General features: G+C 33.1%; 1 protein-coding gene across 5 annotated transcripts in view; it reads right to left on the bottom strand.

The window, feature by feature from the left end:
• The window catches only part of LOC114329640 (GATA zinc finger domain-containing protein 14-like), a 71697-nt gene that overhangs the window by 21987 nt on the left and 31860 nt on the right, over positions 1–17850 (bottom strand). The window contains exons 1-2 of one of the 5 annotated variants that reach the window (XR_007696377.1): positions 12802–13058; positions 12700–12741 (exon numbers count right to left, since the gene is read on the bottom strand). The exons of 2 other annotated variants lie outside the window; for them this stretch is intronic. The gene's annotated coding sequence lies outside the window, so the exon portion shown is untranslated. Of the gene's footprint in view, positions 1–12699; positions 12742–12801; positions 13059–17850 lie in introns of those variants that run through there. 2 more of the 5 variants (XM_050643582.1, XM_050643583.1) reach the window with 2 other exon arrangements.

The raw sequence follows: 17850 nt of genomic DNA, 5'->3' as shown, positions 1-17850 counted from the left end.
TTCCCTATAAAATAATTGTTTTTCTTTCAACACTCTCCGATTATGTGTCGCCATGTTGATTTTACTGTAGCTTATGACGTTCTTGCTTAAAAATTTTCCATGATTTTGCAAGTCGGACAAGGTCATTATAGCCTGGTGGCCACATTTATTGCCCAATAGCCGTAAAACTTCGCTGGTGGCTTGAGACCATTGTTACAGGGCCCGTTTTACTAAAATCTTCAAATTTCAAAAAATGTGGCTTAGGTCCGTTATTGCCACGAGCCCTTCAATTAATCGGACATTAGCTAATGGGTGATAGTTAACATCAAAATAAAGCGTTTGAACTTTGGTAAAATGTGGCTAATTTTCGTTCTACAAGATGATTCATTAATATTTTTTTTCTACTCTTATTAGGGATATATTGAATACTATTCAACCGATTTAAGGGGTAGGCGCAAAATCTTGGTCCAATGCTATTTAAATGCATAATTTTTTTTTCGAATCCAAGTAAACTAAAAAGTATTCTTGAAAAATTTAAACGCAAAATGAAAGATTACATTATTACCGAGGACAGAAAGTCCCTGAAAACTTTTAGTGTGACTTTTAATTTTAAATATTTCATTCAAAAGAAACTTTTTGTTTACTCTAAGGGTCTTTCGGCTCTTGGTAATAATGTAGCCTTTCATTATGCGTTTAAATTTTCAAAAATATTTAATAGTTTTCTCAGGATTCGAAAAAAAAAATGAATGCATTTAAAAAGCATTGGACCAATATTTTGCGCCTACCCCCTTATTGCGAGTGTATTTTAATAACAAACTGTTGAAACACAATAAATACCCAAAATACCTTGGGGTTACTCTGGACAGAACGCTCACATTCAGAGAACACCTGACGAAAACAGCAGCAAAACTGAAAACCATAACAAGCTCTGCTCTTGGCCTAATATATCCGGTGGCAGAATAATGTGCACTAGTGTGGCTAAATAGCAGGCATACCCACCTGGTCGACACTCAACTAAACCGTGCTATGCGTATGATAACAGGCACAATTAGGCCCACCCCTACAATGTGGCTACCTACCCTTAGTAATATAGCACCACCCAACCTACGCCGCGAACATGCATTGATTAAAGAATATAAACAAAATAATGGACAGTCACCAGCTTATAGTCCACAACGACATCCCCGATATTCTTGGAAACTGTTTCTGATCTAGGTTACCCCCTCTAAAATCTACTTAAGCTCTGCGGCAATCCAATTTTGACTTAAATACCCAATGGAGAGAAGATTGGGAAAGTAAGACAGATCCGCAGTACTAAAGTCTACCGAACATCATAGAAAAACCTAGCGAATTTGAACGTCCCCATAAGATTTGGGCAGCCCTTAATCGAATTAGAACAAACTATGGAATATGCGCCGACTCCCTCTACATATGGGGTAAACTTCCCTCGCCTTCTTGTGACTGCGGCGCTGCAAGACAGACGATCAGACACATGTACACGATTATTCACTATATTATGTCCCCCTGTAAACTGCTTTATTTACAGAATTAGAAAAAAATGTAACATACAATAGTTATTCGATTTTTAAGTTATGATTTTTTGACATATATATCGTAAATGGTACTAGTTACGTCATCCATCGACTATTGTTTTAAATAGGAATAGAGGTCGAGTGCTAGCTCATTTGAAAGGTTATTCAATTCCCTATTCAGTAATATAAACATTAACATGATTAATTATACAGGGTGTCAAAAAAATTTTTAATTAAATTAATTGACACAAAAAGAAGAATGTATGTAATTTATTTAATTCAAAATACATTCTACTGCTGTCAGAAAACAGAAATAAATGTTTATTGAACAAATAAACATTACTTTACACTTAAATTCAATGTTCAAGCTGCCACTATCTGCCTCTTGGCAGTTTGAACATTGAATTTAAGCAAAAAGCTGTTTTCTAACAGCAGGAAAATGTATTTTAAATTAAATAAATTACATATTGTTATATTCCTATTTGACATAAGAAATAAAAGTCTATAGTTATATTTAAAATTCTAATAAAAATAAAGGTTTTCGTTTTTCTCGACCGCGGGCATGTAAATTTGGAACACCCTGTATAAAACAAATTATGTATAGGTAGTTTTTAAGAAAGTGTTTCGGAGAAGTGTTTACGAACCCCAGGAACAATACGACTCAAGTAAACAATTAGAGTGATGTTTAAAAAGAAAGTGTTCGTGGAAAGGTGTGAATAACCACCGATAATTCATATTCTAGCAAATAAGATAATAGGTTATTAAATTTGTAAAGAGGGTTAATGTGGAAAGTAAAATTGAAACGGGAAATATTATTTTTTCTTGAAATCCATTAAGATATTTAGAAAAAGGAAAGTTTGTGTTGGTAAATACGGATAATTGAAAGTTGCTTTGGATTGTTTGATTTTTGAATGCTGGAAGGGGTATTTGGAAGTAGGAGAATGAATGAGAAAGGAGAGCCAGAAGGTTTTGAGCGATCGATAGGCGAAGTCCAGTGTTCGAGAAGAGTGTACAAAAAAGTGAAACGCCGGGTTGGTTAGTTTTGTCTTTAAAAAAAATAAAAAGTAAGATATCGTGGAACGAGTGATAGACCGAGTCGAGATAGTAATATAACTCCTTGAGTCTAGAGTATCCCGGTTTTGTTGAAGTGTTTGAAAAAGGTAGAACACGGCATCAGGAGAAGGCAGGAACGAGTGCTGTACGAGGCGTAGTTTTCAAAGGAGCAGAGGCATTACTGGAAGACTGGGACGAGTCGTTGGATCGCAACCCAAGCCAAGAGGAAACGTGTTTTGTGTGAAGACATTGTCAAATCATCAGTAAAGGTCAGTCTATTTTGTTATGACATGAATGTATGGTTTGTGTATTAAATACCACATTGAAAATTGAGGCACACAATCACTATTAAAAGAATTTTCATCAAACCTAAATCAATTTGTTACTGATAAATCATAATAGTTCATAATAAATGAAATAAATTTGGAGACAAAAAGAAATAAGATTCCCATTTTTGTAACGTTTGTATTAAATAAAGATAGAAAGATAAGATATAAGAAATATTAAGCAGTTATTGCCATTTAGATAAAATAAACGATTTTTATAATTTCTAATTGAAATCCGTATGTGTGTATTATTTTACTCTCTTTTATCTATCCCGATTAGGAATCCACTGAGAAATACTTTGAAGCCACGAAAGTAAGTAATTGATATTATAATTTAGCCCTGAGATTGACACTATATTGGTATTTGATCTGTTTGATTGATGATATAATTATTGATTAATTAATTAAGATAAATTACAACTGAGAACACCATTAGATTTCAAAAGTAAGATCACAACAATATAGTCTTCTTTTTGTCAATTAATTTAACTAAAAAATTTTTTTGGACACCCTGTGTAAATAATTATCTTAATGTTTATATTGCTGAATAGAGAATTGAATTACCTTTCAAATGCGCTAGCACACGACCCCTATTCTCATTTAAAAGAATAGTCAATTACGTCATCACGCCCAGATGGATGACGTCACTATAACTATATAGTATGTTATATATGTCAAAAAATCATGTTTTAAAAATCGAATTTTTGTATTTTACATTTTTTTTCTAATTCTGTAAATAAAGCAGTTTACAGGGGCATAACCCTGTACCAGGGTCAAAATATAGTGAATAACCCTGTACCTATAAATTTTAATTTAATTTCATTTTTTATTTTGTTGTTTCTAAACCTAACCAAAATAACTTGACTTGTTATGTCATAATCCTAAATCAAAGATTAACTCAACGAGCTGTCAATACTGATGGAATGGGCAAGAAGCGAATTGAATGCGGCTATAATGAGACAGCGCTAGTCAGGGAACGAGGGAAGATATGCGCCATCTTTCGTAAACAACGTTTAGATTTGTGGTTTAGATTGATTTGTTTTTTGCTTTTAATTGATAGTGGTAGTTGTAGGAATATAGTTATAGTTGTGTATAGAAAAACACAGAATGTCACATTTTATAAATATTGAGATAAACACCCATAAAGGTTTAATTTTTGTGATATCTAAAAACTACTTAGGAGATTCTTAGCAGAATTCTTGAATTATTCTATAACCTTAATATAACATTAATCTATGTTAATTAATTTATTTAATAATGCACCCAAAATCTGCTGACATTCCTTGTTTTTGTTCAGTAGCGTGTGGACAATCCTCGTTCCTCGCCTGGATACAAATTCTTAGAAAATTTATATAAACTGATCTTTCTGGTTATTGTACAGCACCGATAGGCTAGACGATAGTTCTCAGGTTTGGCTACCACATGGCGAGAAAAGCCAAAATCATAAAAAATTGACATTCCTTGTCTTTCCCCTGTACTCTTCATATGTACCGGGTGTCCCAATAAGAATGGCTCTCGGCCATATCTCAGGAACCGTTTATACTACAGCTTTGGGAAAAAAATTTTTATAACAAAAGTTGCCTCGAGAAAAGCCTGGAAATTATTTTCATAATTGTAAGTCCACCGCTAGAGGGCGTAATTGAATATCAAAAATTAAAAAAATCGAAATTTTACAAAATTTATCTAATGAAAGGGCACTGGAAATCCAATCATCGTATTCTTCATACAATTCTGTGCATATTTTGTTTCACAAGTTTAAGTCTACCTGTGCAAATAAGAGGTGGGGGTGAGTGGGAACCTTCTTATGAAAAAATCGCTGTAAGTCCGGTTCTGCTTAATCGATTTTTACAAACTTGGTCTTGTTGAAAACAGCTCTTTTTCGTCAATGTAATAGTTATAATTTGGAAACAGCCTATTACGTAATATGCCGGCTAGAAGGCACTATTTATTTTTTTTTAGAAATCCAATTTTTTTTGGAAAATATTAAATACAAGTATGTATTTTTTTCCTGTATTACAAAATTAGACCAAATTAGCAACAGAATACCGAAAACCGCATGTCGATACCTTTTTTATATCTCGAGATATCTTAAGAAACGTGTAAATTTTAAACATAACTGTTGCTGTCATATAAGTGGAAATATATAGAAGCAAGTAGTGTGCTATGGAAAAAAACAAAGGAACATTGTCCAGATGTCACCGTATATAATGAATCAAAACAACAAAAAGACAAATAACACTATAAAATATAATAAAAAAAGAGTGTGTGTACTTTGTACGCGCGTAAGAAGTTATACTTCTATTATTATGATTTTAACGAAATAAATAATTTTTTCTTCAAACGTCAAATAATGATGACATTACTTATCTAACTTGATCCTGTCAAAGTTTGATGTCTCCGCCGGCAGCAGTTTTTTTCCCATTTCTTTACGGCGGAGGGAAAAATGTTGTCATGGCAACAATATGAAACATGTCACAAAGCAACAATACAAATGTCATTAACAACAATTAAACATCATTTTTATTTATAGTAATATTAAAAGTACAATTAGTTAATGAGGCATTTTCAAAATTGAAACCGTGCAAAAATGTTCCCGACTCTTGATACGCATTGGTAATTGTTGATGATACTGATGGTCGAGCACAACTTTCAGCAATCATTCCCGATGTTGGCGAATCATGAGGGTTTAAAATTTTTTGAGCATTATCGTTCTTATTTCTTATTGAATCCTCTATATATCCTTCGGCAACCGTGCTTGATTTCCAGCCCCCATGTCGTTTGAGGCATTCTAGATTTCCGCCTCCATCAATTAAAAGTGTTGCTGAAGTTCGTCGTAAAGAGTGACCCGTGTATGCGCTTGCATCGTTTAAATTTAAATAACTAGCTACTTTTTGGGCTACTGCGCTGATCGAATGTATTCCCATGACGCTTCGGTAACACTTTCCATTTTGGTACTTGATAAAAAATCGGTTTTCTGTGAAATTTTCAGGCCGCAGTGATGCATACTTTTTATACAGTTTAATGTAGTTTTGACCAATTATCGTAAAAGATCTAATTTGTCGTGTTTTACTGTCTGGGATTTTGATAATTATTACATTTTCTTTATCCTCAATGTCCACAGTCTTCATTTTTACCATTTCGTCGCATCGACAGGCGCCGGTAACCCCAATTAACAAAACAATCTGAAATATTTTTATAATTTAGTAGAGTATACTACATGCTTTGCAACATAATTTTTTTTACCTTTAATCCTAAATACAACTTATCTGGCGCTTCAAACAAAAATTTATCAAACTCGTCTTTAGTGAAAAGTTTAGACTTCTTTGCAGTATATCCTTCGCTTGTCTTTTTGAGAAAGGCACGTAACTTTAAAAATTTGCTTATATCCACATTTTTTCTAATAACTAACTCGGATTTTATCATTGAGTATCGTGACCACATTGTAGAAGATTTCCATTTATTTTCATTTTCCATTATATTAAAATATGCCAGTAAAACGTCTTCGGTAACTTGCCGTACTCCTCTTTTATCGCACCACTCTTGGAAGTGCTTGTACGCTAACCGATACTTTATTCCGGACTTGGAGGGCCCCAAACGTGCTACTGTATCATTAGCCGCGGACTCAATTTCGTTTAGGTTTTCCATTTTCGCACTAAATTTGCGCTTGCGGTTGCAACAACAATAAGCTGTCTTTAATAATTGCAAACACCTGTCAAACAACTGTAACCAGGGAGACGCAAATCCCACCGACGACTTAATTATTTTAATTTCTAACATCTAGACGACTTTGATAGTTGTCACAGTTAATTTCGAGTAAAAATAGCGTATGAATTGTACTATTTATGGTTGAAAATTGCTACGTTTGAAGAAAAAATAGTATACTTTATTCGGCAAAGAAGCGACTTTTCTTGACTTGCCCTCTATTACGCGCCTCACTTCGTTCGGCGCGTAATATCGGGCGCGTCAAGAAAAGTCATGCTTCTCCGCCTCATAAAGTAATATACTATTAAACAGTTTAATTTTATTTTTATTTCAATATTACACTAATTTTAATACCTAAAATAATACCAAAAAATTAGAGTTAACATGTAAATTTTTATGAATTCTTGCCTCCGCGAATTTGCTTTTCTCTCGATGAATCGTAGAAAATGTAAAAACGTCAGATTTTCTACACAAATTTTTAATTTTTATTTCATTATATTTTAATATCAATTATCATATTTCCAACTAAGATAAATACATAACTGTTGTCACCGGTAAACTAAGTTAAGGAAGTCAAAGTGGAAACAAGTAGTGTGCTATGAAAAAAAAAACAGAACTATTAGAAATATTCACTTCAAAAAGTCATCATGTGTCAAATCAGTAAAACAGAAAAATTTGTTCATTGATGGTTTGTTGCGGTTTGTTTCTATTAAATTTTATATAAAATTTATACAGAGTGAAATTCAAGATGATTCCTACAAACGAAGAAGCATTTGACATGATAGCCACATTCTTTGAATGCATGAAAAATGCAACTGTTGCGGCTAGAATATATGCAATGAAATATCCCCAAAGACGTTACCCCAGTAGTAGAGTTTTTCATATTTTGTTTTGATTTATTATATACGGTGACATCTGGAAAATATTTCTTTGTTTTTTCCATAGCACACTACTTGCTTCTTTTCCACTTAGGTAGATGACAGCAACAGCTATGTTTAAAATTTACAAGTTTCTTAAGATATCTCGAGATAGAAAAAAGGTATCGACATGCGGTTTTCGGTATCTGTTGCTAATTTGGTCTTATTTTGTAATACAGGGGAAAAATACATACTTGTATTTAATATTTTCCAAAGAAACTAGATTTCTAAAAAAAAATAAATGGCGCCTTCTACCCGGCATATTACGTAATAGGCTGTTTCCAAATTATAATTATTACATTGTCGAAAAAGAGCTGTTTTCAACAAGACCAAGTTTGCAAGAATCGATTAAGCAGAACCGGACTTACAGCGATTTTTTCATAACAAGGCTCCCACTCGCCCTCACTTATTTGCACAGGTAGACTTAAACTTGTGAAATAAAATATGCGCAGAATTTTATGAAGAATACGTTAATAGGATTTCCAGTGCCCTTTCATTAGGAAAATTTTGTAAAATTTCGATTTTTTAATTTTTGATATTCAATTACGCCCTCTAGCGGTGAACTTACAATTATGAAAATAATTTCCAGGCTTTTCTCGAGGTAACTTTTGTTATAATTTTTTTTCCGAAAGCTGTACTATAAACGGTTCCTGAGATATGTCCGAGAGCCATTCTTATTGGGACACCCGGTACATAGATTTATTCTATGTACTTGTGTTTTGTACCCTGTTTTGTAGATTTGTCATTGTCATTAAATGATACACAAAAAATTACTTAAGATGCCAAAAAGAAAGACTAAAACCAATACAACGCAGTGGAACCCCATTAAGTCGGCCTCCAATAACCCGGAACGATGTTCATCAGACAAAACAATCATTGTTTCACTTTGACTAAGTTTTTAACCAAGAAATAAACAATTCTGTATACAACTGTATGTAATTTAGATGTACATACCTACTGTCACTGTGCATATGTATTTCATGTTTGTGCAATTATAATGGAGTTGATCTGTAAGTATATTGTATTTTATTAATTTTTACTATATTCTCTGGCTAATCCAGATTTTCGATAACCCGGATCGGCCAGTGGCAGATCCAGGGGAGGGCGATCGGCCCCCCTCTCAAGCCAAGTTATATATAAAGATTATAAAAACATTCATTTATTCATTTATTTTTCATAGAAATTTAGCCAATCCGCCCACTTCTTGAAGCTGCTGAACCCTGCTGGATCGGCCACGGTCCCGATTAATCCGACTTGTCGAGGTTCCGCTGTACTTCTTTTAATGAAGAAGAGAGTTCCAATGATCGGATTACAAATCTCGAAAATTTTGTAGGTTCCACACAGGACAGCATCAAATCTTTGCATATGGATGATTTATTTAATTTCAGTAAATTGTATTTTTTACTGTTATTGTCTGACTCTATGTAACCTTTGTCCATAATTATGTAAAATTTTCAGTGACTGTCTATGTAAAATTTTCAGTAACAACAAAGCATGCCTATTTCTATTACAGTGGAACCTCGATAAGTCGGCCCCCGATAACCCGGAAGTCCGGCTAACCCGGACCGATTTTCATCGGCCAAACATTTCAACAATAAAAATGTATGTATTGTTTTAAAACATTTTATCTGCAGCCGCTTCTGGAATGTCTTAAAAATATCGAATTTCATTTATAAAACTTCCCTTCAATCATAATATAATATTTGAGAGATAATGGGTATCTGTGTAATTTGAACTATATGATAGTAAAAATGACTCATGCACACGGCGGCGGCAGAGCGACGTTCATTATCGCAAACAACAGGCACCTGTTATTCCATTATTTATTTTCAACTGTCTTTTAAAAAATTGTTTTTTAAACAATGGTCATTTAAACAATGAAAGAGTCACTGTTCTTAAATGACATAACATCGTTCCGATGGCAGACCAGATGAAATTGACAAAACCAAACTGACTGAGTTTTTTTACCTAGAAATGAATAATACTCTATATTGTCTATACTAAACTCTATACAACTATAGGTAACTGTACATATATATTTCATATTATTTGGCTTATAAGGGACTTTATCTATAATTATACCGTATTTTATTAATTTTTACCATGCTCTCCGGCTAACCCGGATTTTCGATAACCCAGATCGGCCGCGGTCCCGATTAATCCGAGTTATCGAGGTTCCACTGTATATTGTAATATATTTATATTTCTCAAAATTGGTGATTTATTTAGAATAATAATAATTACACAATACATCTAATAATACCAGGCGTTTATCCCGTCAGTCAGTTACTGAAATTAATTATTTTAAACCTGTTTTAATCTTGAAAGTCAGTATATTTTGAATGCACTTCATTCAAATCTGAACGTTTTTTTCCCTGAGGAGCTCCGTCTCTCTCTAGGACCTCTCTTGTGGTCTAAGAGCTAGTTTCGAGAAAGTATTTTAAGATAGCTGATTCTTTAATATATTGTTCCCAATGCTTCCTGGAACACTGTACCTGCCATCTGGCTGTTGATACAGGTTGCGTTCATTACTGCACAGCACATCTGTACAGGTAAATACAAAATCATGGTGATTGATTAGTGATTCCCCATCACAAAAATATAAAGGTTTGTTATGTTATACAGTTTATTTTCAAAGTTGTAACCAATGTTCTATGAAAATCGTAATTAGTTCAGCTCCCTGTATAAATAAAAATAAGCACAACAGCAATGGTTTATTTGCCATATTTTTTTGTTGATTGTCGAATACAGGGTGAGTCAAAACGCAAGTACATTATTTTCTCAGTAATTTTAAATATACCTAATTAATAACTTGCTCTGAAAAATTAAAATATCTCGAAAACTAACAAACTTAGACAGGGAATATTATACAAAAATTAAAGTAAGGTAATGGTACTTTTCGATAGTGCTATAAAATACAGTGTGTTCCATTTAAAATTTCTTAGAAAATAATGTACTTACGTTTTGACTCACCCTGTATTCGATATAAAGAAAATGAGCAATATCAACAATTCTTAAAAAAATTCATAAACAACAAAAAAATATGGCACCAATAAACCATTGCTGTTGTGCTTATTTTTATTTATACAGGGAGCTGAACTTGTTACGATTTTCATAGAAAATTGTGTATGACTTTGTAAAAGTCCTATATAACATAACAAACCTTTATATTTTTGTGATGAGGAAATTACGAGGATTTCGAATATAAAATAAAATATAGGGTGTTCCATTAAAAAAAAACAGTTTGGTCTACCACTATGTTATCCAACACCCTGTAACATTCTAACTAATTTTGTAATGTGAAGCTCAAAGTTGGCTACAATTTTTGTTATTAAATTTTATTGCTATCTACAGCAGAACCTCGATTATCCGTTAGGGCACCGGACCAAGGGTATGACGGATAATCGAAAAGACGGTTAACAGAACATTAAAAAGTAATAAAAATTGATAATAAAACTCTCAAATTTTATTTGTATGTTTTGTTTGATGATATAAGAGAAATTTGTGTTCGTGTTAATATTGTCGAATTTGGTTTAAAATATTCTGAAATCTTTGTTTGTTTTACTGATGCTTCACATTTTGCAAGGGCTGATTTTCTTATTTGGCGTAAGATCATGCAATCTACTTTATTGGATTCTTTTTGTCGAGAATACCACTAGATGAATGGTTGCATGTGAGATGCAGCTTCTCTAGCTTCTTTAGGCAAATCTTTGTCAGTTGCAAAAGCATAATCGACATCCCCACCGTCAAATTCCAAGTTTGTGTCAGCTTCTAAATCTGTTTCGTCAGCCTTTGTTTTGCCATTTCAACAATTTCATCATCTGTCAGCAATTGATAGTCATTTGCATTCTCATCACAAATTAACCATTCTTCACCTTTAGGCAACAAAAACAAAACAGTTGATTCAGCCATAACTTCATTTATGACTGTACATTTCAGTGAATTTCGTTTGGCTTATCACAATGCTAAAAAAAAGAATAAATTGATGACTAAATTTTTTGCTTATGTACTCAATACAACTTATGTTTGGACCCTGACGGTTAACAGAGGTGACAGTTAATGGAGAGACGGATAATCGAGGTTCCACTGTATTACTATAGTGGATCTACTGAGCTTTATCACACAAATTATGGTCAATATGCACCAATTAGTAGATTGACCTTGTATGGAAACAAGTTTAGTCATCTAATAGATCTGTTTGGTTCTTCAATTTCCTCTATTAAACAAGAACTCAAGTGTCTTGAATTTTGAATTAAAAAAAATTAAATAGATTTAACTGCTGTAATTGATTCAGTTGTTTTCATCATTTGAAAATAATTTATATTCTTTTTTATTTTTTATGTTTGTGTTTAACAGTTGTAGTTTTATGTGTATCTAATTTTTATATTTTCATTATTATGACGAAAGCTCTGCTTTATTGTATTTTGTATGTATTGGGTTTATCCCGTTAATAAATAAATAAATAATTAATCACCCTGTATATTGAATTTAAAATTATTTTAAGACGAAATTTTTTTTTGTCAATTCTTTTAAACCACAGAAATGTCTGGCAAATATAATTCATATTTCTAATAATGTTTAACAGGTTGATTGCTGACAGACAAAACGCCCTCCTTCGGTTACGCCGGCTACTCTGTGAGCCTTACTTCAACTATGTGATCTATACTCCGATCGGAGTAGCCGGCGTCATCAAAGGAGGCTGGCTCACTGCGATTGGAGTAGTCGGCAATCAACCTGTTAAAAAGTAATGACAAAAAAATTTTTCATCTTAAAATAATTTTAAATTCGATATATTTACCTGTACAGGTGTGCTGCACAGTAATGTACTCAACCTGTATCAATAGCCAGATGGCTGGTACAGTGTTCGAGGAATCATAGGGAATAATATATTAAAGAACCAGTTGTCTTAAAATACTTTTTTTTCCTACGTTGGTCCATTGTATGTTGGCCGCAATCTCGCTTCTCTGTTTGCATGGGACGGGGCCATTCCATCAGTATTGACAGTTCATTGGGTTAACTACACTAGAATGTTTCTTTGTTTAACGACTTTAGTGGTACACCCATGATTTTCGTTTGTCAGTAACCAGTGTATAGTTTTACCCTTTCTAGTATATTATTTCTTATTAACCCATTACTAATAGATAAATAAAAAATCAATATTCCATAAAAAAGAATGGGAGCATAGCTTACCTTATACAAGACTTTTTGCCATCTACTAAATCCTCACATCAACTAAAATAAATACAATACGTTTACACACTGTTAAATAAATGATTCTAGTTTAATACTCACAATTAATATCGTAATTGCAGCAAATTTCAAAACTTTTTGAATGTCGCCAACAATGTCTAACCCTCAATAAATTAAATGGTCATTTAAGAAGTTCTTTATGAAATCAGTCGTTTATACAAAGTCAAGAGATTATAACAAAATGCAGAAATTTATAAAGTTATTTTCATCAAAACACTTAAAAATTAAAAAAGAATAATTTTATATTCGACTATAACCAGCAACCAGCGTAACTATTTGACATTTGACTGTGCTACTTGACTTGACATGAGACAAGAATGTACCTAACTTCAGAAGCGACCTTACGACAAATTACTCGATTCTAAATCCCGACCCACTACTTTGCGCCGTGTAATTTGGGTTGCTTACTGTGAACTTTTTACATGTCTTCTTAAATCACGTTTACGTGTATGTTACTGATGTTACAGGAAAAACCCGATTTCAGTTCAGGACCCACCGATTTCAGTTCGGGACAAACTAATTTGGCCTAGGCCAAACTAGTTTGTCCTAAGCGCGTTAGGATAAACTAGTATGGCCTAGGCCAAACTAGTTTGTCCTATCTCGGGTAGGCCAAACTAGTTTATCCTGATATAAATACACACACTTCAGGCCAAACTAATTTAGCCTAAAGTGTACGTTTTTATATCAGGATAAACTAGTTTAGCCTAGTCTAAACCAATTTAATCTAAGTCGAAAGTAATTGATTAAAACGTAAGTTTAGAAGACACTATTAAGAGTTGTAAGACTTTTAAGTATTTAGGGTAAATAATAAACCGAGATGGCACTTATATGAAAGATATAGAAATGAAAATAGTAATTAAGCGACTTACAATCAAAAAAATGTCGGTATTAATACCTGCTTTCCTCTACGAAAAAATCAGTAAAAACAACCCCCTAACTACCTTCCTAATTCAAAATTGGTCTTAACCTTTCTGTAGTTCCTTTTATATTTATATTATCAATACACTCAAGGAGTTTGACCTATTTAAAATGCCTAATTTTGGAAAAATTTGAGTTTAAAGAAAAATTGATTTTTTGCAATTTGGTATTTTTCATCTTTTACTTCAAAATATCTCCGAAAATACTGAAGATACGAAAAAAATTATAAACTACTAAATTGTAGCTTTCTTAATGACTAAAATTACCCTGTGCATAGATTTTCATTACAGTGAATAGTTAGCCAGATATAGCTGTTTAAAACCTCTATTTACCAGCAAATACCCCCTTATTAGAGCCCTTTAACCCGCCCCAATTAAAAACTAAGGGATCTTACGGAATTTAATTTACACAGTCTTATAGCTCTTTAAAAATCCCACAAAATCATTTTTGAAGAAACATTTTATCGCCAAAAATATATAGAATATTTTTCGAGGTATTCTCAAAAAACCATCTAAAAAAGTCGATTTTTTCGTCGAAAAACTGTTATTTTCAAGCGCGAATAATTCGAAAAATATTAGTTTTACGAAGAAAATATAAAAAACATTTTTTTCTTAGAATCACTTTTTCCATCGAATTACATGGTTAAAATGCAATAAAAAATTCCCACCCCCCCCCCCCCCCGCTAAGGTTTTAGCGTATGATAGCGGCATGATATAGAAAATGATCCTTGGACTATTCCCTACCTTCTGTGAAAATTTCAAGTAAATCCATGCTGGACGAAAATATTGCGAGCCAAAATGCTTCATTTCCTCAATCAACTATTGGGGCCGACCGACTGGCTCAGTCCCGTCATACAGCTGACCGACTATAATAACTTTTATTTATATTTAATGTAGAATGTGTGTACTGATTTTCAGCCTTAGTAAATGGATTTAATTACCTTCGTAGGTAAGCAACTTTGATACCCTCTCAGTAACCCCTGTTCTACGTTTCGCTTGACCGACCGCAGTATGTTTCTCTACACACTCACAGTAATCAACTGTGAAAAATCTAGCTTTAGTAAATTCAAAGAGATTTTTCAGCGCTGCCTCTTGGTCTATTACATGTCCGATTCGGCTGACGTTTTGATATAGGCCGTCTACAAGACGAGAAGCTAATTTGCACGCGAGATTTCAGTTTCTCCAGGGACTTGTGTTATGGGAGAATTTGGACCAATCACGAGTCACAGATTTTCGATTTTTTGACACTTGACAGTTCGATTGTCAACTTTCGAAAATGAAAATAGATCCATTTACCATCATAGAGTTATATATTAGCATAGAGAGAGTGTCATTCAGAGCGAAGTGACGACACCATCTTTTTTATTTGGATTAGTGCTGTTTCACTCTTACGCATAGTACAGCTGCTACAGTTGTCCTCCTCTTCCGTGCCTATATTCACACTGAATGTCATCATAGATTTTCGATACAATGTGTTAGAAAGAGATGCAGCAAACCAGTCCATGAGATCTTGTCGTCAGGAAGCGCGGAAGGCATGCTCCCTCTATGTTAATATATACCGCTATGTTTACCACAATAAAACAAAACAAATTTGTTTTTAATAATGTGTGTTTACCTCTTTTTGTTATTTTTATCCATTTTTATTTTGTTCTGTAGTATTCTGTACTTTTATTGATCTTTGTAGGTTAATTGGATGATTAGAAGTATAATTGGATTTACTTACTTGTATTCAGGCCCGGCCCTAGGGATTTTGCCGCCCTGGGCAAGATCGGCGACCGCCGCCCCCCAAGGGGGACTTTGGTATACCCACAAACTCAAAATTTTCACCATGGCTCTTAATTTGCTGAAATCTATCGCTTAATGCATTAACGGTTGTGTCTATAATTTTTAAATAGAAGTCAACTTTATATCGTGTCTTTGGATCTAGGTCCCATACCATCTTCAGCCTCCTTTCAGATTCTCAATTTCTAACTTTGATGAGCCTTTTTGCGTCTGTCAAATAGCCCTGGAATTTTAAATCACTTCCGAGAGACTTAAAATGAATTTCTGATTTTTCTAGTAAACTGATAGCTTGATCCGCTCACATATCAATACTCCGCATATGCGACTACGTTGATGTAAAGTAAAATGTCATGCCATATTACCACAGAGCAATGAAAAGTAAAATCACGGATTTGTTTTGCCAAACAGCTTGCCTCATGAGCAACCATTTTATCGTTGTTTTTATTCACAGTGATTTCTACAAGAGCATCGTAAATTTCCTCAATTTGGTCTCTAATGGGAGTAATTGCATCAATTACTCCAGGGTTGTTTTGTTTTAAACATTTTGTTTTAAACAACTGTTTTAAACATGTTTAAAACACTTAAATTAAACAAACGTTTTTTTTCATTTTTTTTTTGTGAATAATACATAAATATGAAAAAAGTCTTATACATATTATTATACAGACTTTGTAACAAATATATTTTTATTTATTAATAATGGGAACCCAACAAAAATTGGAAAACTCAAAACATTTTGCATACAAGAGTTAATAATTTTCTCAAATTGTTTTAGTCTCATAGTAATCTTGTAATCTAAGTCATCAATTTTATCAGCCACGTGATCTTATAGAATTAAGCTCTTTAAAAATTGAAACCAACTTAGCAGCTTTGACATTGCCTAGCCGGTTACATAGTTTGGAATTGCCTAAAGCGTATGATGAGAAGAGATTTTTTTTATGTTGTATGACCATAGAACGCCACCATGCCAATGGTTGTACATTAGATGTTTAGAAAATATATATGGATTAAAGGGTACACACTTTGCCTGGTAATTAATAATAATTGGCAATGCTTCTGGATGTGAAGTGAAATTTCTACATATTCCGTACCAGTTTTTATTTGCTCTTGACTAAATTTACTTCCACTAAAGCGATGAGCAAGCAAACTTGTCAAGAAATGAGCCAGGATCAAAGCCATTTTCATAAGCTCCTCGACTTTATTCGTATCATTTACCAAAAATTCGCCATTTGCGTGTTCAGTCTCCAATGCTTCCAGAAATTCTAGTCATATCTCTGTAGCCTCTCCTTTAGTGCAAGTATTTGTTTGGACTTTGTCCCTGCACTGCAATTTACTTTAATTTTTATAAATACCTAGTCTTTGGCATTTGCCTTTAACTTTGTATCATTTACAAGCTTTGTTACATCTTTATCAATACTTATTCTAAAAAATCCACAAGGAAAAGAAAATGTTTTTCCTGTAGTTGGCTGTATACCATCAACCACAAAATTGGAAAAAAATCCTTTGTAAAAGGTATAATTTTTTTTTATTAAAATCCCTTAAAAGGGCTATATCACAACAAAACGTTTTCGATTTTTATAAAAAAATCATCATCAGTGTTAGATAAACTGGATGCTAGCTGACCCACAAAAGAAAAAGAAAAATATCCGGGTAAAAACCCTTTACATGTAATATAGATGCCTTAAAAGTGCATACTTCAATAAAAAGCCCTGTGATGGTCACATGGCAACCAGGATAATGCCCTGAGGTAATGTAAAAAAAGGGGTTTTTTCAGAAACATCACTCATTTCGCATTCAGTTGCCATTAAGTCATTGAAATGTAAACAACTCAATTTGGATCCCACGTGTTGGGAAATTTCAATACATTACCTCAGGGCATTATCCTGGTTGCCATGTGATGTAGCCTAGCCCTTTTAAGGGATTTTAATAAAAAAAAAAATTATACCTTTTACAAAGGATTTTTTCCAATTTTTTTAATACTTATTCTATTGTTTAGAGCAAATGTGAAATAATATTGCCCAGTTTTTCAACTAACTTTCTAAGCATTCCGATAAAGTATTCCAACGAACATCCTAATGCAATACAGGAGCAGAATCACCAATATTTGCAATTTTTTGACACTGTTCTTTATTCCTGGCACTTCTATATCGTGGGCAAGTAAGTTCATAATATGGGCTGAACAGCCATAAGTTATTATATGTATCTGTGCTGCCTAATTCCTCAAACATATCCTTCTCATTGTAAGAAATATGATTTAAACAATGTTTTTTTCTACGTTTTATTTGTTTAAAACACGTAATTTAAAAACGAAGAATAAAACATGTTTAAAACAAAAAAAAAACCGTTTAAACGTTTGTTTTGTATAAAATAAAAAAAACATGTTTTTTTTCAA

The sequence above is a fragment of the Diabrotica virgifera genome, chromosome 2 (genome assembly GCF_917563875.1).
Source record: "Diabrotica virgifera virgifera chromosome 2, PGI_DIABVI_V3a".
NCBI classification, from domain to species: domain Eukaryota; kingdom Metazoa; phylum Arthropoda; class Insecta; order Coleoptera; family Chrysomelidae; genus Diabrotica; species Diabrotica virgifera.
The sequence above is the reverse complement of the archived record's forward strand: the minus strand, read 5'-3'. Positions and strand labels throughout refer to the sequence as shown.